We start from the raw sequence: 25,383 nt of genomic DNA, 5'->3' as shown, positions 1-25,383 counted from the left end.
GATTTTGACCCTCGGGCTTTGATAAGGGTCCTCGGAGGAGGCTGAGAAGTTCCAAAGAACAAGGGATACAGCTCAGGAATCCCAACCATGTGTGTGTGGAGACAGAAAACCAGAAGCAGCAGGAATCCCAGGCCCGCAGCCTCGCTCCATGGGTCAACAGAGGTGGTAAAAAGATCATAAAAGTGCTTTCTTTGTGAGATGTGTGCGAGCAAATGGACACATCTAGACAATGTGGCTCTTTTCAGCCTGGGCTGAGTCATTCATTCCTAGAAGCTTTTTGGTATCCCCACCCTTCTCGAGTGACCGTACATTTTCAGAGCCCGCACTTTATCAGTGCCAGATAAGAGAGGACAGAATGAGAGAGTAGTGAGGGTGGAGAGGGTTGAGGGGAGGGAGTAAACAGGGACCTGAGATGGTGATCCCCTGTCGTCAGAGCCTGGACTGAAGCTCAGGCCTGGGTTTATGTTTGTCAAGTAATCAGGAAATACTTCCTCTTCCTCCCTCTTCCTCACCACCCCCTCCTCCATCCCAAGCTCTTACCCGGGCGGGACCCAGAGCTACAGCCAGCTACTGAGGTTACACTACAGCATGAGAGATTTCTCTGGGGCTTTGGGGGTGGGGTGCAGTCAGGGCCAGTAGAGTACAGAAACACCTCAATTTTAGGTGGAACCTGCTGCCCACCCCCATATTCTGTGCTTTGATCCCAACCACGACCTGGTTTCTATACGGTACAGGGAAGAATAAACAGTGTCATGAAAAAGATATTGGACCTGGTGTCGAGAGCCCCATCTCTTCTCTCACGCTTTATATTCCAGGGCAAATGAAAATCCCCAGCCCACCCAATGCCCTTCTAGAAAGCACATCTTGCTGGGGGCCTTGCAAGTCTCATGGAATCAACTCATTTCCTGTCTAGACTCAGTTGCTCAGCCCCCAAAACATTGCATTATTTGGGGTCCACAAATAATGTGCAAGACAAAGATGTGCAAAGACACCACATTTCAGGCAAACCGCCGCGTTACAATCATTTCTGTGTGCCTGCCAGTCGGGAAGACTCCTGTGGAGAGTGAAATTAGTACCAGAGAAAGAGATAGCTGGAAAGAAGCTCACCTGAGTGTGCCAGGCCCTCTGCACACACTTTTGTGTGTTATAGATTGTCCTTGTGCATTTTACTGTCCTTAGGATTGTATCCTTGCTGGCCTAGCTGGCTAGCTAACACTGGGGTCTGTGAACTCCTTTGGGATGGGAACCTGGGCTCTCATTCCCAAGCTAGGCTGCTCCCCTGTTCCCACATCGTTTCCTCTACCCGAGTTTCACCAAGGCAGGCAGTCCTGATGGTGTACCCTCAAGCAGGGCAGGTGTATTCAGTTGGTGGCCCTGACCGGCAGGTTCAGCTATGACACCCTCTTCTGTGAAGCAGCTTTATTGGAGCCCCCTCCTTACCAGGCATGCATACTCCGAGCCCATCCTCTGTGTGCCGCTGGACCAGCAGAGCTTGGGTGGAGAGGCTGAGTGCCATGGGATCTGGGTAAGGTCAGTCCCACTGCCACGCTGCCAGAGCCTGGCACATAGGTGCTCAACTACTTCTTGAGCAGAAGTAGTTTTACAACGGCAAGTCCTAACACCCCAAACAAAATGCCCTGGGGAGAGATGGTTTCTTTCCTAATGTCCAGAAGCTGGAAAAACCACTTGACCAGAAAAGTTTGCATTGAGTTGGCAGCTTTGCTATAAAGTTCCTTTTAGACCTGATACAACGATTCAGGTAAAAAAATATAGCATGTACCCCTGACATGTCCTTCCTTGTAGGATCTCGGGGGCCCAAGAAGCAGGCTCTGAAAACTGAACATCTGGTTCCTCTGTTTAACGACCAACCCATGTGTCTATGATGGTTCTAAATTGACATTATTTTCTCTCTCACCTTTGTCAGAAGGGATGCAATTTCCCAGACCTGATTCCTCCTCCCCCTTCCCACATTTGCAGCCATGATGCCGATGGGAACGGAGTGCTCGCTTGTGCTGGGGGCCCCAGCCGTGAAGGTGGCATGCTCAGGCTTACCTCTGGGAGTGGAGACGGCGGACAATCACAATCCTGGTGCACGTTACACAGAAGCCCCGGGGTTCTGTGACAGCATATTTGCTTTAGGCTCCTGATCTATTCCCTCCAATCTCATGAAAAAGGGATTACGGAAAGAGGCAAGATTAGTATCAGGACAGCTGCTCATAAAAAAAAAAAAGTGAGGTCATGGCAAATTTTTTGGCCACGTTGAATTTTTTTAGTGGCCTGGTGAGTTTCTCAAACTGCAAAGCTGCCTCCAGTTTACGCTTGGCCCCAATTCTCATGTTTGTTTCTGTTGCACCATGGAGTCATCATCCAGCTCGGGCATGCTTTGGGGTTGGGGCTCTCCCTCTCAACCCCTCGCAGCAACACAGAGACAGTGCTCACATTTGCACACTGCTTGTTCCAGGACACTCACTCCTTGCTTGCCTTTCTGTCCTGGAAGACTGGCCTAGGCAGGTTCAAAGGAGACCTCAGGGCTCCTTACTGTCCCTACTGGACCCTGGGCAAGGAGCCAGGCCCAGGCATCCAGCACTGGCCCCTGGCCCTTTGGACCTGAATGGGACTTCCCCGAGTCTCCAGAGCAAAAGGATCATCAGCTCTACCTTTCCACTTCTCTACGACAGACAACCCTGCTTCCTACCACCTTTTCCAGGTTTCTGTAGGCCCCTCTGTGGACTTGGGGCAAGGGGTGCATTTCCACCCAGGGAGAAAGCAGTGCGCTGTTTCATGGCTCCCCCTTCTTGACATTGCCCTTGCACCATCTGCTTCCTCCCTCCACTCTCTTCCCTTCCATTCGATCTTAATTAATTAATTAATTAATTATTGTCATTTCAAAGTTAAATGATGTTGGTTTTAAGTGACTCGGCCTCCCTGAAATATAAGTGATCAAGGTGACTTTGAACTCACAAACTTTAGGAGATGCATGTCCCCTTAATGTTCAGATACCAAGAGTCTGAGCCTCCAACCCAAAGACAACAGGAAGTCCCCAGGTACCTTGTGGGGGTAGCTCTGAGGAATGCTTGTATATTCCAGAAAACCTTCGTTGTGGCCACTGGTCAGTCTGTACCTATAATCACCCTGGTGATTATATCTAATGATACTGTATTACATACTGCATTGCCTCTAGGTCCTAGGTCAGTGCTGTCTGGCTTCTTCCCAACCTAGCCTTTGGGTGTCCACGAAGCCTCCTGAAGCACAGCTCTGTCCAGATGGTAACAGTCAATGAGTCTACTCTGAAGACTCGGAATCACAGAAGCACAGTAATTGATACCAGAAGCATCTACTCTGGGAGGCCTACAAATCTTAATCTGATTTCTGTTACCTAGTGAGGAAGAGCTCGACTTCCAACACAGATCTCAGTGCATCTTCATTAACTCACAATCCAGGCCTAATTGCACCTTACTCCTGGAGATCCAAAAGCCACTTCCGTCCTCCTTGTCAATAGCCCTGTCAATAGCCCTGTCAAATAGCCTCCCTCTGTTCTTTATTGCAAATAAAATTGCCACCAGGAATGCCAACTGCCCCTTATTCATAAGATATGGTTTAGTTTCCCTGGCCTGGAAAAGACAATCACAATATAGTGCATTTGGGGCTTCAGAACACTTCAGCAGAACAGAGGGCTTTTGTTTCACCCTCTTTATGGTCCTGTTTCCAGAGTGTGAGGAAGTTATACCTTCTGATGACCAAAAGTGAGTAGCTCTTGGACACACACACAATAGCAGCAACTCCACTCCCATGGCCATCACCTTCACCACCACCACTAATGCCACCACCATGACCATCAGCTTCACTACCATCACCACCACCACCATCTTCATCTGTAGCCCTATCTTTGCCACCATCACCACCAAATCACCACTGAACACATTTGTGGAAGTGCAGCCCTTATTTACTTATTCAGAAGTTCTTATCTAAACCAAGGAAGGCACAGCCTCAATAAAAGATCTATTTTATAAATCCGACAGAGAAAGACAAATAGGGCAGGATATCACTTATACATGGAATCTAAAAAAGCTGAACTCAGAGAAACAGATGTAGAGTGGTTTCCAGGGGCCTGGGAGTGGGAAGTGGGGAGATATTGGTCAAAGGATACAAATTTCCAGTTACAAGGTTAACAAGTTCTAGGGATCAATGTATAACCTGGTGATTATAACTAATGATACTGTATTATATACTTGAAAGTTATTAAGAAGATTTAAAATTTTCTTGCTAAAATAATAAGTAATTAGGTGACAGAATGGAGGTGTTAACTAATGCTATGGTAGTAATCATTTTGCAATACATAAATGTATCAAATCAACACATTATATACCTTAAACAATGTTATATATCAATTATATCTCAAGAAAGCTGGGAAAAAAGGCCATGAGAGACATCTGAATTTCACTGACGCTGGACACCCTACATCAATATCCCCTACATCTACAGAATCAACAAATTCTCCAAAGTGATCTCTCACAGAAGTAAAGGAGGAATTGACCCCCAGACAAGGGCTGAACTTCTAGATGGCAGAAACAATCACAGTTCTTCATTTGAGTCCCACGAATAGAATTCAGGAGTTCATGAACTTGGATGACAAAAAAAATTACATCTTTATTTCCACCGACCTCTCAGTGAGTTTTAGCACTTGGGTGAAGTGTTCACAGTACCTACAACTTTGTCACTGGTAGGAGTTACAGACATTTTCACACCGCATGATGGTTGTGGACATCTTGAAGTATTGTGCATGCTTATTGCTCATTACTTTTTTGAAGTGATGGTAGGCATTAGGCTTGCTGCTACATCTTGTTACGTAATGCATGAATAAAACCCATAGGACAAAAACATCTGTTTTAAACAATATTTTGATTATTTCATTTTAAAATAATTAGTTTCCTTTTTTGGTCCTATGTATCTTATATAAAAGATGTTAAGAACCCCTGACGTAGATTCAGCTTTTGTGACTTCAATACATTTTTGATCTTCTTTTATTGAGCATCTAGAGTAAATAGTGGAAGTCTCTCCCTCTTGATGTCTACTCAGCACGTAATCATTGTTTACAGTTGGCATATAACCTTGTAGACTCTTTTTCAAAGCAGATACAGATATATTTAGTATATGTATATACATAATATACACGTATCATAATACATATGGCCTTTTTTAATGGAATCACTCACTATCCATATTCTGCAGCTTGCTTTTTCGTTTGACAGCTCTTCCCATTGAGGTACAAAATTGCCTCCATCCTTTTGGATCGCTTTGAGGTGCCAGAGTTCCTTTACCCATTCCTGATGGATGTGCAGGTTGATTCCAATTTCCCTCCTATTCTGATTATTGCTGCAGTGAACCTGGATGCTTTCCCTGAGGGGTCCTCTCTCCTCACCTTCTCATGCCCATGTCCTTGAGTGTCTCAGCCACTTTTGAGGATCTGTTCCTGAGGAAATTGAGGTGAGTGGGCTATCATGTAGGGGAGCCCCATATTTGAGCTTCTTTTGCCATAAGCTCTTGAGACACCCATGTGCCTGTCATTGGGAGAGTTCTGGCCTCTAAAATGCTCAAGCAGGATGATCAGAGATCCTGATACTCAGGTGATCTCACAACAGGATAACTGTGAAGCAAAACAGGGGTAGTAACTACTTCACTCTTCTTTTTATGGCCTCTAGGCCCTGCACAGCATCTTATTCAGGGGTCCTTGTACAGTTGCACAGGCTGAGTACTACACCACTTCACAATGATGGGGGGAGGGACACAGTTTCACATAGACTCTAATGTGAATGAAACTCCTTGAGTAGCATAACATGACAATCCTGGCCTGTTAGGTAGAAATGGCTATATTAATGTATTTATTTATTTATTTATTTATTTATTTATTTATTTATTATTTAACATTTTTATTTAAATTCAATTAATTAACATATAAAGTATTATTGGTTTTAGACGTAGAGGTCACTGATTCATCAGACTTATTTAATTCTCAGTGCTCATTACATCACATGACTTCCTTAATGTCCATCACTCAGTTACCCCATCGCCTCACATTCCTCACCTCTAGTGACCCTCAGTTTGTTTCCTATGATTAAGATGATTGTTTTTACAAAGACAGGACCTTATAAAATACATTTTCTTTTAAGATTTTAAGTAATCTGTACACCCAATGTGGGACTTGAACCTATAACCCTGAGATCAAGAGTCACACACTCTACCAACTGTGCCAGCCATGTAGCACATTTCCTTGGTTTTTGTCACTTAACAATACATCATAATGGATGTGCTTAAAGTCAACAGGTAGAGATCTAAATCACTCTTCTCAATAGCTGGGTGACACTCCATGGTAATCAGTGCTTCCTGATTCGATTTGGTTGTTTGATTTCCACAAAATATTGGAGCTCTAGACTTCCTTTCTTCCCTACCTGCCCTCAGATTTGGCTCGGTGTAACAATGACTTATGTTTGTATGAAGCATCTAAATTTTCAGTGTGATCACGCACTTTACTTAATGCTTCAATTACCCTGAGATGGGGAAGATCCAGGTTAAGAGATGTCGTGGCGTCACACAAGCAGAAAAATTGCATCTGACTCCCAGACCTCAGTTTTCCTCACCAGACAGCATGGCCTCTCCACACAGGCATCTATCAGCCCAGCCTGATTCACAGTTCCTGCCCTAGATCATCTGTGGGCTGGCAGTTCACAGCTCTTCCAGTGAGTGCATGGGGCAGCCACCCACCTGAGGATGCATGTGCCCAGAAAATAACCATGGAACTCTGCCCTGTAGAACCAGAGCTCACGCTCATCAGTGCTGCCAACTTCCTGAAAGACACTACACAGCCTGGAGTTCAGTCAGCAAGTGGAGTTTGGGCTGTAGTCCCCCAAAGGGCATGCATGTGATAGGAGCCCTCCTGTAAGTCTGGGACCTTACAGTGTGCCATGCAAGATGGGGTTGTGGGATTCCTGAGATGGCTCTTCATTGGCCTACAGCCAGACAAAGACTCCCCTGAAAATTGTGACAGATATCCAAGAATGTAGGCCTCTTATATTTTCAGGAATCTGCTGAAAAATTGTTTTAATAAACACAAGGCTACAATGACTACCGGGTGAATGGTGCCACCTGGAGCTGTGCGATTGTACCACCCCTCTGTGACCATATAGGGTAGCTCCTAAAGGAAGTGATCTTGACTCGACCTTTGAGGGCAAGTAGGATTTAGTCTGGCAAGTGTGCATGTGTGGTGTGTGTGTGTGTGTATGTGTGTGTGTGTGTAGGGGATGGGGAGGCATTTCACTTACCAAAAACTGCATTGGCTAAGATGTGGAAATAGAGCAGTATTTTAAAAAATATGCCCACAAGGGCACCTGGGTGGTTCAGTCAGTTAAGTGTCTGCTTTCGGCTCAGGTCATGATCCTGGGACCTGGGGAGTCTGCTTCTCCCTTTGTTCCTCACCTTGCTCTCTCTCTCTTGCTCTCTCACTCTCTCTCAAATAAATAGATCAAATCTTAAAAAAATATATATGTCCACAAATCCTTTGATACTCCCTCCTTCAAGACACAGAGCTTGCTTTCTTCCTTTTGAGTGTGAGGCTGGACTTAGTGACCCCCTTCTAATGAGTGGCATCACAGCAGAAGTGGTGGTGTGTCCCCTGTAAGGTTAGGTTATAAAAAGACTGTGACTTTAGTCTTGGGTGCCCACTCTCTGCCTCGGATCACTTGCTGTGTGAGCCACACATCATGTGAACAGCCCTATGGAGAAGTCCATGAAGCCTTCTGCCAACAGCCATGGAGAGAGCTCGAAAGCAGATCCTCCAACCCCCTCAAGGGATTGTGGCCCTGGCCAACACCTCTGAGATCTCATGAGGGACCTTAAGCCAGAAGTGTCTGGCTTCCTAAATTCTTCACCACAAAAACAGTGATGTAATAAGCATTGATTGCTTCAAGCTGTTAAATTTTGGAGTAATTTTTTACAGACCACTAGATAATTCAGTGGGAAGAAGTTTAGTTCACTTGAGACATTAAAAGAAGGTCGAAGTGGCTGAGCAGAAGCAGTGGTTTTCACACCTCAGAGTTCTTGCAAATTGCCTTATGCATGTGCTAAAATGCAGATTCCTGGGGCCCACACTGAGAGAACATGATTTAGTAGGTCTGATGGGGGCCCAGAGATCTGCACTTTAAACAAGAATTTTAGATAATTCCAATGCAGGTGGTCTGAAAAGCACTTTGAGATGCTCACTTTGGGAAGGTTGATGGGCTGAATGATCCAAGTTGAAGCTAGGGGGTGGATAGGTAGAGGGTAAAGGTGGGTCACCTCGAAAAACCAAAACCAAAACCAAACCTCTCTCCTAAGAACAACGGACAGCCATGGCAGGGCTTGAGGCAGAGCAACAGCTGAATCTAAAAGCAGAGGCAAAAACTGGTTTGGGTTTCCTTTCTCACTGACTTGGCTTATCAATAACTCAATGCTCAGTCTTAAAAGATGGAGCAGATGAGGGAAAGTAGGATGAAAGGCTTGTCTTTGAGGACCTCACAAACAATTTTTTAAAGTGTTTGTAGGAAGTTTCATACAAGGGAGAGCTGTTCCCTTCAAAGTCATCAATGTGAAAGGTTGTGTTCTTATTACAACAAAGTTGGGCCTGCTCAGAGCTTCTGGGCTCCATTTGCAGTAACTCATTTTCTGGGTTGGGTCATGGGCTATCCCCACAACCAGTTGCTTTAGAACTACAGAGTGATTGAGTGAGTAGATTTGTTCGAGATCATTTTATGAAGATCCTTTAATCTCATGCAATCATTTTGAAGATGAGGAGACAGAAGGTCAGAGAGGCCCAGTGATGTGGTCGAGTATTTGATTTCAATACACCCAAGGCTTGCAGGTCCACTGCTGACATCTGCCATAGACCAGGGAAGTGGGCCTGGTGGCCTGAGTGCTGAGCATCTCCTGGTAGACGGATGAAGGTAGGTGGAATTCCCTGGAGAGAATTTTCTGAAAGAGGTGAGGGTTTCAGAACCAGGCTTGAAGAGACAGAGTGATATGAATGGGTGTGGAGGACAGGGTAGGGCATCCTGGGTATATTCAAAAGTGGACTGCTATCTACAATTCTTTTATTTTTTTTAAGATTTATTTACTTATTTTTAGAGAGAGAGAATGTGCAAGTGGAGGGAGGGGCAGAGGGAGATGGAGAGAGAGAATCTCAAAGAGACTCCCTGCTGACATGGGGCTCCACCTCAGAACCCTGTGACCATGACCTGAGCCGAAATCAAGAGTCAGATGCTTAACCAACAGATCCACCCAGGCGCCCCTCTATAAATCTTTTCCTTAAAAATATTCATGAACCATAGGTTTTCCTAAAAATTTTTTCAAAACGCATCCCCCCACACCCTGCTGCCCAGCACACATTACGCAGATGATGTTTGCATCTATGTCCTCCTTCCAGGGCGTTCTTGGCTTTGTGTGGGTTCTAGGAGAGGCAGGACTTGGGTTTTGTGCAACTTCCTGAACTCATCTCTTAGCATCACTCTGTTCCCTTCTACTTATACCATCTTTGTGTGCAGTGCATTGAAGGACAGCTCACATCCCCTCTAATTCCTGTACATGCCAATGGCGTCCCACCCCAGACACCTGCACCTCTCTACCTGGGACCTTACTCCCAATGCCCTGGAGGGGAACCTAATCTGACATGTCACCCAGGCAACCTGGAGATTATTGAGCCATCCAGGAATGGGGGGGGGGTCCCTTTTTGGGGGATGGTCTTTCATTTTGTGTTCTACACAAGGCAAAAGGGCTCTTAATGGAAAAAAACATTTTCCACAGGAAAACGAAGAAAACAGGCCACAGAATATGATGTAAAGTAATTCTCTCCCACACCTCCCTGCCGGCCTCCCACTCTTTCCCTCCCTGGAAGTGACCACCATTAGGTTTGGTGTGCATCTGTTTGGAAATTTTCTATTTTCTTAAAACTTGGGGTCAGATCATGTCATATCTCTGGGTGTTAAGCCAGAGTCCCTCAAACAGCCAATGCTCATCGATGCCCTCTCTCCTCTGGACCACCTCTCCCCTGCTCTCCTTGGCACCCACTGCTTCAGCCTTTCTGGCCCTGGGCTCTTCCTCTATCCTGCCACTGGGGCCTTTGCCCTTGCTGCTCCTCCTGGCAGGCCTGCTCTTCCCTATCCAGGTGTGAAGCCCCTCTCCCTCATCTTCCTCAAGCCTTGGCTTTTCTCAGAGACCTTGACTGACAGGGGCACCCCTCCCTGTACCCCTCATCTTTTCATTGTTGTCCACATGTGACTTATGGCCAATGACCTATTCCAATTACTCTTCTCCCCATTGATATAAGAAACTAAAATCGAATATAATAAGGATGTGAGCTCCATAAAGGCTGATATGAGAAAATTTCGTCTATTTTGTTCACTGCTTAGAAAAGCTGCTCACGGGGATCCCTGGGTGGCGCAGCGGTTTGGCGCCTGCCTTTGGCCCAGGGCGGATCCTGGAGACCCGGGATCGAGTCCCACGTCGGGCTCCCGGTGCATGGAGCCTGCTTCTCCCTCTGCCTGTGTCTCTGCCCCTCTCTCTCTCTCTCTCTCTCTCTGTGACTATCATAAAAAAAAAAAAAAAAAAAAAAATTAAAAAAAAAAAAAAAGAAAAGCTGCTCACATGTGGCAGCTGCTCAGTAAAGCTTTGTTGAACAAACAAACAAGTGTGTACCCAAATGCACACGTGGACACGTCATACAGCATACGTGTTGTTCCGCTCCTTGTTTTTTCCAGTTAGCGACCTTGGAGGTTATTTCTCTTAGAACACATAACCACTGCATCTGTTTACCCAGCTGCTGAGTATACTTTTGTGTGAATGCTCACAATGCATGTAAGCAGCATTTAACCAATTTAACCTCTCGGTGAGTGTGTAGGGGGGCTCCAGGTTCTAGCTAGGGCCGACAAAGCTGTAGATGCCCTGTCTCTGCTCACATGCGTGAGGACATCTGCACGATGAGTTCCTGGAAGTGCAGCTGCCGTGTCTGTGCATTCTTACTTGGACAGATATTTGGAAAAGGTCACACCTGTCTACACTTCTTTCCATAGCCGAGGCCAATGTTGGCTTCTGCACATCTTCTGCAACACTGCATATTATCAAAGTTTTGATCTTTGTCAACCTAATTGGTAACAACACAAATTTTTTAAACAAATTTTATAGATCTGAATTTGCTTTTTTTGTTTTCTTTGCATTTGTTTATTCGCCATTTAGCTTCCCTTTCGTGTGTGTCAACTTCTTGTTTATATGTTTTGCTCATTAAAAAACTTGAGTTGTTGGCCTTTGGCTTGTGGTTCCTGAGTCCTGTTTTCATGGTAAGCCCTTTATATATTTGTCCTTTATCCATAACTTGTATTCCAAATATTTTCCCCATCTTTTCATTTGTATTCTGACATCATTTTTGGTATGGACGAAACGTTAAATATTTATATAGTCAACCTCATCAGTATTTTTATTTGTGGCTTCTTAGTTTTGTCTTAATTAGGAAGACTTTCTCCTCTTCCAAGATTTCATTAAAAATGATCTCATGTTCTTTTCTGGTACTTTCATGACTTTTCTCTTTTTTAAACACGAAATATGAGGGCATTTAGTATAAGGACATAAAGAAGATTCAGTTTAATTCTTCCCTTAATGGTTGGCTGGCTTTTCCAATAATATTTGTAGAATAATCCATTATCCCTTAATGATTGCCCTTTTTTACACATTAAATTATTCTGTTTTCCAGTATCTTTTGGGACTCTTCATTTTGGCTCATTGATCTGTCTGCTTGTTTATGTGCCAGAATCAAATTGTTTTCATTAATGCAGCTTTGAAATCTCTCTTACCTTCTGATAAGACTAAGCACAGAGGGTTTTTCTGTATTTTTTTTTTTTTCTTCTGATTGTCACTGAGACTTTGGCAAGTGATTTTTAGGTAGTAAAATTGCCCTCTTTTCTCTTAGGTGATCAGAATGGTGCATGGAATGTAAGCTCCTTGTTAGCTGACAAGATTTTTTTTTTTTTTTAGGATTTTTTATTCATTTACTCATGAGAGACACAGAGAGAGGCAGAGACACAGGCAGAGGGAGAAGCAGGCTCCCTACAGGGAGCCCAATGCAGGACTTGATCCCAGGACCCTAGGATCACGACCTGAGCCAAAGGCAGATGCTTAACCTCTGAGCCACTCAGGTGCCCCACCCACCTTCCTTCTTAAAGGTTCTATTTCATAACAAGGTGATCATACAATAAAAGCTGCATTCCTTCACCACCCTGAAGGTCATAACCCTGCCTGCAGCCAAACCGGTAGGAGCTGTGCTGTGGCTTAGGTTATCTCTAGCAGGTGTGATAAGGAGGGTCAAAACATGAATTTACCAATTCATGTAGCCAGTTAAGGTAATGGCTTTTGCACTTAAAAAATACATAATACCAAAAATAGGAGAAGAATGCAAATCAGAAAAAAAAAATCCCGTTCTTGGCACCTTTGGAATACAACTGTGGCAAATAATTCTATCAAAAACTAAAAAAACTCAAAAACTAACCAACCAAAAAACCCAAAAAAACAACAAAAACCAAAACACCAGCCCACAAAAAACCCTGAAAGCATGAAGCATGGGGCTAAGGCTAGAGGGCTGACATGCAGCCAGAGCTAGTGTAGAAATGGCTAGCTTTCCTTGGTTCCTTCCTGACCTGCTGTAGGGCTGCCTGAAGTCCCTGGACACCGATCCAGTGGGAGCTTGGTATGAAGTTAATGTTTTGTGTGGGTGAGATGTAGGAAGCAAAAACAGATATTTAGACATTTTTTTCCTCTTGCTTTTTTCTCATAGAATATTCCTGGCTTCCACGGGAACAGGCCTCCATTGTGCGCCACTGCCCTGGGCTGCTTGGCAAGGGTGCTGTCTGCAGCCTCATGAGAGACCCTCTTGGAGAGTGTGTGAGGACCCTGGGGAACAGAACTCAGCTCCTCCAAGAAGCAGCCACAAGACATACCCAGACTCACCCCTACCCAGCCTGACTCTGACCTGGGCCGAGCATGCACGAGTCATGGGCCAGCTGCCTTCTGCTCCCCTCTTCTAAGCATCTAGTGCCACAGAACCATCCAAGCCTCATGAGCAGGAAATAAAGGTGCCTAGAGCTTGGCACTTGTAAGCCAAGATGAGCCCACCTCATTTACATGCACAGTGAACACCATTCAGTGCCAGGCACGCTTTTCCCCTTTTCTCAAAGACCACGCTGAGATGTGTGTGAAATGGACAAAGGCAGGTGAGGAGGAACTGGGCTGTGAATACTGCTCAGGTGATAAGGAAGTTACCTGCCCTCGGCCCAGCGAAACCTCAGAGCCCTCCCCGGCAGCTCAGTGTCAAGCTCAACTGACAAGTGTTTTGCTGGATGTGTCTCAGGGGTAGGGCAAGAGGGGCCAATGCACCTGTACATGAGCAGGCCTGTGGGACATCCTGCTGGGTGCTGGTGCTGATGTGCCCTGGGGCTCCAGTTGACCATCTGGTTGGCTCTAGTGGGTCTCTGCATTCTCGAGCCTTCGGACTCAGGCTGAACTATACTTAATTTTTCAGTTTACAGAGGGTAGACGATAGGATCTCACAGCCTCCATAAGCACATGAGCCAATTCCTATAATAAATGTCCTCTTCAACATCTCTCTATATGTCCTACTGGTTCTGCTTCTGTAGAGAACACTGATTATTTCTCCTGGGGAGATCGATGGTGTAAGTCCTGGTCTGAGTTTGAAAGTCAGAGAACCAAGGGCACCAATGGGTTCCAGCTCAAGCAGAGGGAGACAATTCACCCTTCCTTCACTGTTTTGTTCTCTTCATTCAGGCTCTCAGTGCCTTGGATGAGGTCCACCTGCATTCACTCGGTCTACATATTCAAATGGTAATCTCTTCTGGAGTCACGCTCAGAAATTACACTTTACTAGCTCTCCGGGCATCCTTTAGCTTAGTCAAAAAAATTTTTTTTAAATAGATTTAATTTCTTTATTCATGAGAGACACACAGAGAGAGGCAGAGACACAGAGAGAGGGAGAAGCAGGTTCCTCACAGGGAGCCTGATCCCAGGACCCTGAGATCATGCCCTGAGCCAAAGGCAGATGCTCAACCACTGAGCCACCCAGGTGCCCCAGCTTAGTCAAAGTGACTCCAAAAATGAACCATCACAGCCATCCATGGGGTCTGGTAAACTGAGGTGTTGGTGTCAAGAGATGAATGTGTGGCAATGACTTCCCCAGTAGAGAAGTCAGTACCCAATATTCTTAGCTCTACCTACACATGTGCTCACCAAGTAGGGGCCTCTGTCAGCTGTCCAATGGACATCTGCTTCCTGTGGCTGTTGAAAAGATTAAATGAGATCATGTGTGTAGTAATGATGGTAATTATGGTTGTGTTTATGTATCGAGTGCTTACTACGTGCAGGGACTGCTCTAAGTCAAGTTTGTGTGTATTACTTCATTCACTCTTCACAAAACCTATCAGGAAGGTATTTTTATTGCTCCAATTTCTATTGATAAATCACAGTGAGGGACTAAGATTCAGTGAGCTTGCAAAGGCCCTAGCCCATAGAAAAAAATCTCAGGAAATGTGGTGGCTGGAGCAGCCACTTGCACTGGCTGATAAGAGCCAACTGCATCCGTCTCTTTGCAGGTCCATGTAGATGACATGTTAGCAGCTTGCGATTGACCACAGGGGGAGTATACACACCAGAGGAATAAGCAAACACTATAAATCAGGGCTTCCCCCCCCTTTTTTTTTCATTAAAAAACCCACTTCACCTCCATGACCACTAATATTACATGTCTCTGGGCCTAGAAATAATCTTAGCATCAGTTCCTACTAAAATCAATACACTACAAAGAAGGTGCCCTCCCTAATTTCTTAAATGGAGGATGTATTTTCAATAGACAATCCAAGAAGGGAAGAGTTCCACTTCTGTGGGCTTTCACTGTGGGAGTGGGAGAAAGCCTTACAGGGGGTCTATAATGAGGAGCAAATGGTTTGCAGGAACCTCCAGGTACAGGTTGGAAAGTCACAGATGATTTGTCATCACCAGGTAGGTTGAGTCTCACAGCATTTTTCTGAATAAGTCCCAGAAAGCAAAGATATTGTCCAGTGGTAGATCATTTGAGAGGAGCTGTGAAAAGAGGGGGTCTTTCCTGAAGAGGCTGGAGAAGGAGAGGCAGTTGGGCAGAGCCAGTTTAGGGCAGGGTCATGGGGTAACCTGTAGCTCCAGCCCCCACATGCACCTCCCTGCAGGAACTCAGGACAGTCACTTGGAATCTCTGTTCTTTTCCATAAAACAAGGGGATGTGATCTAGAAAAGGCTCTAGCAGCCATCTGGCCCACCACTGGCACACACAAATGCTTTGCTTAGAATACTCTGAAGATTATACATCACCGCACAAATGCAATTGCCACAATTTTCAGGATAACATTTCCTTTACTGAAGCCTAAAACCAAGATGTGTGTTAGAAAGCAGGCAGCCAACTCCGTGTTTGGATGTCTTGGCTAACGAGAAGAGAAAGAAGAAACGGATTGGGTGCACATCTTGTTTATCAAGCAATCCAGTGTTTACAAAGGACTCATAGGCATGGACTCTGTGTTGCCTCCACTCCTTACAAATACTCCTCTTGCTTGAGTGCAATGATTTGTTGTCATTTCCCTGTCCCTGGGGTAATTGGGAGTTTTGGGGGTGGGTGGGCAGGGTTCAAATTGCACTCATTTCTTCATTTAGCAAACACATGTGGAAACCTACTATGTGCTTCAAAGGCTATCAGAGATGGATGGAACAAAATTCTCCACTGGTGGGGGCTTGGTGGGAGACAGGATGGCAGAGAGGGAACCCCGCAGGAAATGGCTAGTGGGATATGATGGTGATGTTCGCCAGGGCCATAGATGTCAAGAAAGGAAGGGGTCAGGAGAGAGAGCAGGGCACTGAAAAATGCAGAGAGGCTGACTCAAGGTGCTGGTGATGTGGATAATTCGAGTTTACCAGGAGAAGCTCAGTAGAGACCCAGCCCCTCTGCTCGCATGAACTAGAACCTTTAATGTCCTTCGAAGAGTGACCGGGGACCCCTGGGCCACGGCAGAAATAAAATGATGTGAGATTGGAACTCTTCAAAGCAAGGTGAACAGCATGTCTGCATATAGCACCATGCACCTGCAGGCTGAGTGGAGCCACCAGGCATGGCCCTGTCACAGCTCTGGTCACCAAGACCCCACAGCAGAGGAGGGGGGCAGATGGTGGAGGGCACCACGTGCAGGGCTGTGCTGGTTGCCCTGCATGGCACATGCCATGCCCTGAGTCACTGTGGGTGTTCAGAGTGACTACTGGCAGCTGGCCGCTCCATTTCAACACCCGAGATGCAACCCGAGAGCCTGGAATCCCAGTGCTTGGGGCCGTGGGCATGCTGAACCATCCAGACACACAAGGAGCACCATTCCTCAGCCTTCACACTCCCTGAACCTGGAAGCAGGCTCTGCAAACTGGATCCTCTGCATGGGTGCCCAAGAGGTCCATACCCCTTCCCAAAGGGTAGTGAGCACCCCATCTTGAGAGTAACCAAAAAACACGATTCCCTGCATGTATCCTAGAAGGATTTCTATCATTAGACTAGTGCTGGGGTTAATGCACATGAAGGTTGCTTCTAATGCTGAAATTCTATCCTTTGGTGGAAGTGCGTTTGTGTTGGCCAGAGGTATTTATAGACGAAGACTCCATAAAGCAAGTCCCGGAGTGGAATGCACGCAAACTTGCTCCAGAAAGCCTCCCGGGGCTTCCAGACTTGGCCCTGCCTCACCTTGGTGCTCCTTGGGCTAGAGTAGTGCCCCTCGGTGGAAGGCTAACACTTTCCACTGGACATTTGATCGTCTGTGCATAAAACTCCCTCCCTCCAACTACACTGGAAGTCCCCTAAGAGCAAGGATTGTTCCTATCTCTCCTGTGACCCCCCAGCACTTAGCGCAGTGCTCCCCATACAGAAGGCTCCTTACACTAGAGGTTGGGAAGCAGAATTAAAGTAGGGCCCTAGCGCAGGTGAGGACCTGATAACTCTCCTTCCAGCCACTCTGCTCACAGGACCCTGTCCCCAGATGTTAAGAACCTTGGGGCCCAGGACAGATGGGGGTCAGAAAAATGGCCCCTACAACTTGGCATGCTTCCTTGGGAAGCAGAGCCTTTGAAACAGGACCTTGCAGCTTCCCAGAACATGAGCAGCCCTGCCAGCTTGGATCTTCTTTTCCCTCTTTTCCCAGAAGGTGATATCAGTCCCACAGAGACAGCCAGATTCCTGGCCTTGATTTTGAAATGCTGATTTGGTGCACACAGGACCCACCAGGAACATCCAAGGCAAAGGCTGGTCTGCCTCTGAATATTTCTTGTTTTTTGACTGTTGGGGCATCTTCCCTGGAGACAGTGCTCCTCTCAGGTGAGTTTGCTCCCTATTGCTTTGAAGACGATCTAGCTCATTAGGAATGAATGAATGAATTACAGGCATCCATGCAGACTTCACGAAGCAGATACGATCCTGAGATGAAATCACAGCTAAGCTGAATATTTATGTATTGAACGATTTTATATGCACAGAGAACTCATTAACTAATTGACTGGTGCATATATATATATGTATTTTTTACATAAATGTAATATAATATATAATTATAGATAAAATAACATTAAATGATTAATAGATATGTCTTTATTATATATAAAATATAATATATATTTTTATTGCACATAATACATATTTATTTACTTTTTGGAAATCATGGAGGCCTTTCTCCATATGAAATCCTATGGGGGTGCCGGGTGTGTCAGGCTGGGGAAGGTGAGGAATCTGCTGGGAGCTAGGGAGGAGGCTGGGGCCCAGTGAGCGAGGGGCTCTGAAGTCCAGGCTCTCTCTCTCCTGTTTGCCTGGAGAAGGCCACAGAAGCCTGTACCTGAAGCCTTAGCACCCCTGGGAGCTCCATAGGAAGACCCCTTGTTTTAAGAAGCCCTATGATTATGAATCCTCGAAGACACGACTTATTTAAGACATTTTCAGATGTAATTTCTTATTCTTGTGAGCTGTGCTCTCCCTGGGATTCCATGCCAGAAAGTTGGGTTTTAATGCAAACCTTTTGCTATACTGGGTGACCAGCAAGCCCTTCCTTGTGTTGTCCTATTGTCCATCCCTACTCCTGCCTTTACCCAAGGGTCTCTGCCTGGCCTGAATGTGCCCTCTGCTCACCAGTCTCTCCTCTTGCAGCCCCTTCCTGGCATTTCAGATGGAGATGCCAGGCTGTGAGGAGCAGACCCATCCCCACAAGGGCCCAAGGAGCCCCCTGAGGAATGAGGCCAAGGCCAGAGTCTGTCCCAGGACAACAGACAGGGCAGGAGCAGGGAGCCGTCTGTCCATCCAAACAGAGAATGGGGACAAAGCTGGAATCCACGGGCACCAAAAAACAGAGAAGCTTCAACTCAACGGCTCTGAGTCCACCTGCGAGATCCTCCTCTCTTCTCAATCCCCACAGAATTTCCTGAGAAACGGAAGCATCTGACAAAACTCTGTGTCCTGCCTGCAAATGAGGAAGGGTGAGGTCGGAGTTTGGAGGAATTTGTACAAGACACTGAGGACAAGGAGGCCTGGACTTGGGGGTGAGCACGTGAGAAGGAAAAGCGGAGGGCCCCCTACGTGTGATCTCTGAAGTGGAGACTGCTGGGAAGGGTTGAGGGTTTGTCAAGGGGTGTTACAGGTTGAACTGTGTCTCCAGCATCCCCAAGTGTATGTGTTCAAGTCCTAAGCCCTGGGACCTCCAAATGCGACCCTATTTGGAAATAGGGTCACTAAAGGAGTAATCAAGTTAAAGTCAGGTCACTACAGTGTGACTGGTGCCCTTATAAAAAGGAGGAAATTTGGACCCAGAGACACCCACTGAGGAAGAATGCCATGAGAAGGCGATCAGGGCCATCTCTGGGCCAAGGAGAGGGCCCTGGGAGCAGATCTAGGCCCCTGGCCCTCAGCAGGAACCAACCCTCATGACACCTTGATCCTGGACCTCCAGCCTCTTAAACAGTGAGGCAGAAAAACTGCTGCTGGAGCCCTTCAGGCTGTGGTACTTGGTTCCAGTCGCCCTCCACGCGCCACGCGGAAATGTTGATGGCATGGCTCATGCCGGGGCTGGTGGCACCATGGTGGCTTGGCCCCTGGGGCTGCCCCACGCCACTTAGCAAAGGCAGAGTTTGACTGCTCCCCTTCCTTCCCAGGGGCCTCCCACTACCTCCCCAGCTGCCTGCCTTCCTGGTCCAGCAAAAGAGAATGATTCCTGTTCTGAAACTAATACACCCCAAAGAGACAAAAACTTTGAAGAGTAGTGCAACTCTTTGTGGAAGGTTTTCTTGGGGGTGGGGTAGGGTGGAAGCGACATGTGTGTCACATTGCACGGGGTTCTTATAATGCATGCTGTCTACACTTGTCTTCTCCTTTCTCTCCTCCCACTCGGAGTCCCCACCAAGGCTGCAGCAGCTACTTGAGCCCCTTTACTCTCCTCCCACTTTTTTTTCTAGAAGATTCCCAGCTGCTCTGGATCTTCTCTGCTTCCCCTTCCCTGTCCTCTTCCAGCTCTTTCAACTTCCTTCCTCATCCTGTGCCTTTCCTCCCTATTGGTCTCCTTGTGCTCTTTCTTATGTAGATCAATTCAACTTCCTGTAGCTTAGTACTGGTCTCTTCTGGGCTTCAACCCAAACAGAACAACAAGGGCAGGGCCTGAAAGATTCCTTCCTCACTTTCCAGGGAGGTTGCAAAGATACCATTTAATTGCAAGGATATCATTTACTATGTGTTATTATTATAAGTATTGATGATAGATCGCTGAAGTGACTTCATAAGAAATTGCTTGTTCTACTGTTTGGAGCACATCAAATTAGGACCAGTCTTGAATCTGAGGCTCATCCTATTCTGATCAGGGAACAGAAGAAATAATGAAGCTTGATGTGGTAAATATAAATATCACACCTAAATTGATGTTAATTAGTGGGTCTGGTGTCAGTAATAGAGTTCATATTGTCTAGGCCAGTCAGTGTCTGGGATAAGATTGGTGCAGTAGGGGCACCTGGATGGCTCAGTGGTTGAGCATCTGCCTTTGGCTCAGGTTGTGATCCTGGGGTCCCGGGATCGAGTCCTGAATCGGGTTCCCCGCATGAAGCCAACTAATCCCTCTGCCTATGTCTCTGTGTCTCTCTGTGTCTCTCATGAATAAATAAATAAAATCTTAAAAAAAAATTGGTGCAGTAATAGGTAGAGATGGACAATGTTAATGGCTGTCAAGGCACCTTGATAACTAAATATAATGATATAATGTATAGATATACATACATAATTTTAATTCCCACCACATAGAAAAAATACAACACTTATCTTTCTCTTTATCTAAGCCTAAAATATTTGTGCAGAGATGCCCACCATCTCAGCCAGAACTTGAAACTCCCCCGAACTACACACACACACACCCCAACCTCTTTAAATGGCTATCACATCCACTTACCATCTCCTTTCAAGCTAGTGTTTCCTTTAAAACCCACTTGAATCTTTTTATTTCACATGCAATGCATGTTCACTGTAGAAAAACCATGAAAGGAAGCTGGGAGAAAAGAAAGTTAATGCTGTCAGGTATTGCAGTGACCAATTTCATATATATGCTTTCAGATTTGTGGTATTAAAATATACACATGAATATCTTTTTTTAAATAATAAATTTATTTTTTATTGGTGTTCAATTTGCCAACATACAGAATAATACCCAGTGCTCATCCCGTCAAGTGTCCCCCTCAGTGCCCGCCACCCAGTCACCCCCACCCCCTGCCCTCTCCCCTTCTACCACCCTAGTTCGTTTCCCAGAGTTAGGAGTCTTCCATGTCTGTCTCCCTTTCTGCTATTTCCTACCCATTTCTTCTCCCTTCCCCTCTATTCCCCCTCACTATTATTTATATTCCCCAAATGAATGAGACCATATAATGTTTGTCCTTCTCCGATTGACTTATTTCACTCAGCATAATACCCTCCAGTTCCATCCACGTCGAAGCAAATGGCGGGTATTTGTCATTTTTGATGGCTGAGTAATATTCCATTGTATACATAGACCACATCTTTATCCATTCATCTTTCGATGGACACCGAGGCTCCTTCCACAGTTTGGCTATTGTGGACATTGCTGCTAGAAACATCGGGGTGCAGGTGTCCTGGCATTTCATTGCATCTGTATCTTTGAGGTAAATCTATACATGAATATCTATCATCTATCTATCTATCTATCTATCTATCTATCTATCTATCATCTATCTACCTATTTATCCATCTCTAAATATTTATTTACAAAAGTGAGGCTAAACACATACTGTTTGTATATTTATAAAAATGCCATTGATGCATACCATTTTGAGACCTCTTCCATCTTTCTCTCTCAATACTTGTTTGCACTTATTCACATGCTCTTCAGTGGCTGCTTGGTCATGGTGGGAGGGTCATGGGACAATCTTCTGGATGATGAGGAGAGGATGGTTGGGAGAAGGATCTAGAGTCGGGGGCTTTGTCATGCTCTGACACACAGGCACCCGTGAAATAATTGTTGATGGACTGAGTAAAACCTCAAAGACAGATTGATCAAAGGGAAGAGTTAACTTATTTTGGGACTTATTACAATGACTTTATTAGAGGGACTTTGTTTGGATCATGGGAGGGTCATCCCTAACTGAGTCAAAACAAAATACTCTCCAGCAACTCTGCTGACACGGGCTTGTAGGCTCCCTTTGACTGTGAGTTTGAAAGTGCTCCATGCAACAGTCAGCTGCCCAAACTCACTAATGAGGGCACCCATGTATCCACAGGGCCTCTTGGGGGATGTTCGGGTGAAGCCTTCAGGCCTGTTTCATGGATGCGGGATATTCAGTAAATCAGGACAAACTTGAGGAACCACCCACACTTTAGAGAACTTTTTAAACCAAACTTTCTGGGATTTATGCATCACCACACAAAAATTTCCCATGACTTAGATGACCAAGAGGGAATACAATACTGTTTTTCATAAACAGTTGGGATCTCTTGGCTCAGGGAGCAGTGGCCAAGGAGACATCATAAATGGAGCAAAATCTTGTAGATGTCCATGTGTTTTTCTTTCTCCAGGTCAGATGCAGAACCACTGAGGCTGCTGACTAGTGCAGGTTCTGGGTGATGGCCATGCTGGCGATCAAGAGCAGAGGGGACGTGGTACTATACAGGTCTAAATACATGCCTTGGTGGCTGAAACTGATGGCCTAAATGTCTGGCATTCTTAATACACATTCCGGGCAGTTTAGGGACTCCTGGCCAGCTAATGTGAATTTAAGGGGAAAGAAAGAATTATTTTTTTGGAATGATCCCATTACCCAAATTGGACTCTTGTTATCTTGTGCTCTCTGGTGATGGGATAAGAGAGACACTCCCAGCCTGGCAGCTCCCTCCTCCCCTGCTGACTGGTGTCTTGGGGTGACTCAGCTGAGGTATACTGGGGTCATCTCTTCTGGGTGGCCTATTTCTATTTCAGGTAGGGATAGACCCCCTGCCCTGCTCTGCCCTACCAGTAGGCTCCTTCTTCTTCTTCTTTTTTTTTTTTTTAAAGATTTTATTTATTTATTTATTTATTTATTTGAGAAAAGGAGAGAGAGAGAGAGAGGGAGAGAGAGAGGGAGAGAGCATGAGCAGAGAGAGAAGGAGAAGCAGACTCCCCACTGAGCAGGGACCCTGATGTGGGGCTCCATTCCAGGACCCTGGGATCATGACCTGAGCGGAAGGCAGAGTCTTAACTGACCCAGCCACCCAGGTGCCCCTCTTTGGGCTCTTTTACACCTTTCCTGTGAATGAGGAATTTCAACTATACTTTTGGGGTGGCGTGTGAAATCAAGTGCCCTTAGTTTATACAAACAAAAACAGAAACGAAACCCTTGCAACTTGAGTGATATAATATTGAGAAGTACTTCCCCAAATGCTGATCCCACTTCACATGTTAAAGTAGATTCCATTTGCTCTAAAGAAATAGTCCTTGACTTCCCAGCCCCGTGGAGCTCTAGGTGTTGATACTTCCACCAAGAGTTTTGGCTCTCTGACATCCACACTGATGAACCTTTTTGATCAAGGCTACCTCTGTAGTAATAGGTCGAGGTCCACCTGTGGGTGGCATAAGAGACCCATCTGGGGATGGGACATGTTTGAGGAGAGGCCTGGGCACCAGGCCGGCCCATGCCTTCCCCAACAGGTTTGCCAGGACATGCCCTTCTTCTGCTTCTCTTACAGATCAATCACCCAGAAGCTGGGACTCCAGGTCCTACTAAAAGGCTCCTTGGCCTTGGTTCTTGAACAGGGTAAATTGGGAAAGAAAATCCTTGCTTTTTAGGTCAAAGTCCCGGATTTAAAAAAAAAAAATTATGGTAAAATACACATAACTGAATTTACCGTCTTCTCCATTTTGAAGTGTACAATTCAGTGGCAAGAAGCACATTCACACGGTCGTACCACCCTCACCACCACTCACCCACAGAACCCTTTCCATCCTCACATAGGTTTGTCCACCCTCCACCAAAATCAAGATAGGATTAGTTCCATCATTACAAGGATGGCTTGCGTAGACAAAGTCTCGGTGTTCGGCGCTAGATTTCATGTTCCATTTCCAAAGGGTGGGAAGCAATGACGTAACTCGGCTTTCATCAGGAGATGTCCTACTGTGGGTTTCCAACACAGACACCTGAGTCCAGGTGATGATTCATCACCTGAAGCCTCAGCCATGCCCTCCAGGGTAATGAATGGAGGGCGGGATGCGGGCGGAGGCCCGGGCTGTTCTAGTACTTTCAGCCAGCGCTGCCATCACACATCTCGTGTCCTGGTCATCAGCCACCAGGGTTATGCCATCAATCCCCACACCGCTAGTCAAATCCCATCCAGTGTCACTGGAATTAAATCCCAAAGAAGTGGCCTTTTAGATAAAATACCTCCACTGGAACATTGCTGTCCAATAAGAATACAATGAGAGCCACACATGTAATTTTAAATAAAAAAAAAAAACACATGGAATTAATTTTAATAACACACATCGAATCCAATATATGCAAAACATAATAATTTCAACATGAAATCAATACAAACATTTAAAAAAAAGATTTTATTTATTTATTCATGAGAGACCCAGAGAGAGAGAGGCAGAGACACAGGCAGAGGGAGAAGCAGGCTCCATGCAGGTAGCCCGATGTGGGACTTGATCCCAGGATCCTGAGATCACACCCTGAGCTGAAGGCAGAAGATGCTTAACCACTGAGCCACCTGGTTGTCCCAATAGAACCTTTTTGATGAGGTATTTTGCATCCTTTATTCTTCATATGAAGTCTTGGATATTTGGTATGTATTTTGCACTTAGAGGGCATCCCAATTTGGACCAGATACCTTTCAAGGGCTCGGTACCCATGAATGTGTATTGGGCAATGCAACTCTAGAAGCAAACTCTCCAACAGGACCACCTGTTGTCCGAGGAGCTTGTGGATTCCACTGATCTAAGCATTTGCCTTGACGGCGTTCACATAAGCCATGCATGGGGCCAGCTGGTGGTGGAGAGTATACCAGCCTTGCTCTTAGGGTTTTGCTCCCTTGGGAATCTGTTATTTATTGGGGGCCTTGGCTGGTCCACCTGTTTAGTGGCCTCAACCTCAGACCTCGTCTAGAGGGGCAGAGAAGCACTTGGCCCCGAGATGCACATTGACGCCTTTAGACAAAGTACAGGCAAAGCCAGTTGGCAGCAGCTTTTTAAAGGACTTGAGATGGAATTCCAGACTTTTGTTAGCGAGTGGAACTCTGACATTTGCTACAGATCCAGATAGGACTCTGGAACGTCTGGAAGTTGGTAGAGTTCCCTGTGCCCGAGGGGCTAGAGAATTAGCCACATTAGTCATTTGGGCTGACCTGATATGGGCTCCAGTGTGTGGGGCAGTCCCTCTCTTTCTCCAGGCACTTCTGTTCCAGCATTCTTCCCAGGAGTTGGCACTGCCACCCACTTGCAGCCACCTCAGGAGATAGCTGGGATGCCAGCACCCCACAGGAGTCCTTTGTCAGCTGAAAGCACCCCGGCAATGGAGGGCTGGATAAAAAGTCCTCTGTTGTGTTGTAGGCTGGGGCAATGTCTACCTCGGCCTACACTTTCATTATGGGGATGTTTCTCTATATGCTTAATGCTCCCGAGAGAAGTGCAGACTTTCTGCAAAATGTATGGCTTAGTGGGCTTGCACATTGATTGCTTTTCTTGGAAAGGCTGCTATTCAGAGTCTGACCCCCACTCCCTGCCCTCATCCCTGCCAAATGCAAGCAGA

At 45.9% G+C, this 25,383-nt stretch overlaps 1 long non-coding RNA gene across 1 annotated transcript; it reads left to right on the top strand.

Moving 5' to 3' along the window:
- Positions 1-1,018: 1,018 nt before the first annotated feature.
- LOC112647318 (uncharacterized) lies at positions 1,019-13,658 on the top strand. Its single transcript, XR_003128235.3, has 3 exons — positions 1,019-4,667; positions 5,250-5,484; positions 12,845-13,658. It is a non-coding gene; the product is annotated as an uncharacterized LOC112647318 (long non-coding RNA).
- Positions 13,659-25,383: the final 11,725 nt, after the last annotated feature.

This window comes from Canis lupus, chromosome 5 (assembly GCF_003254725.2).
Source record: "Canis lupus dingo isolate Sandy chromosome 5, ASM325472v2, whole genome shotgun sequence".
NCBI lineage: Eukaryota > Metazoa > Chordata > Mammalia > Carnivora > Canidae > Canis > Canis lupus.
Note: the sequence above shows the minus strand (reverse complement) of the source record. Positions and strands in the feature narration are given on the sequence as shown.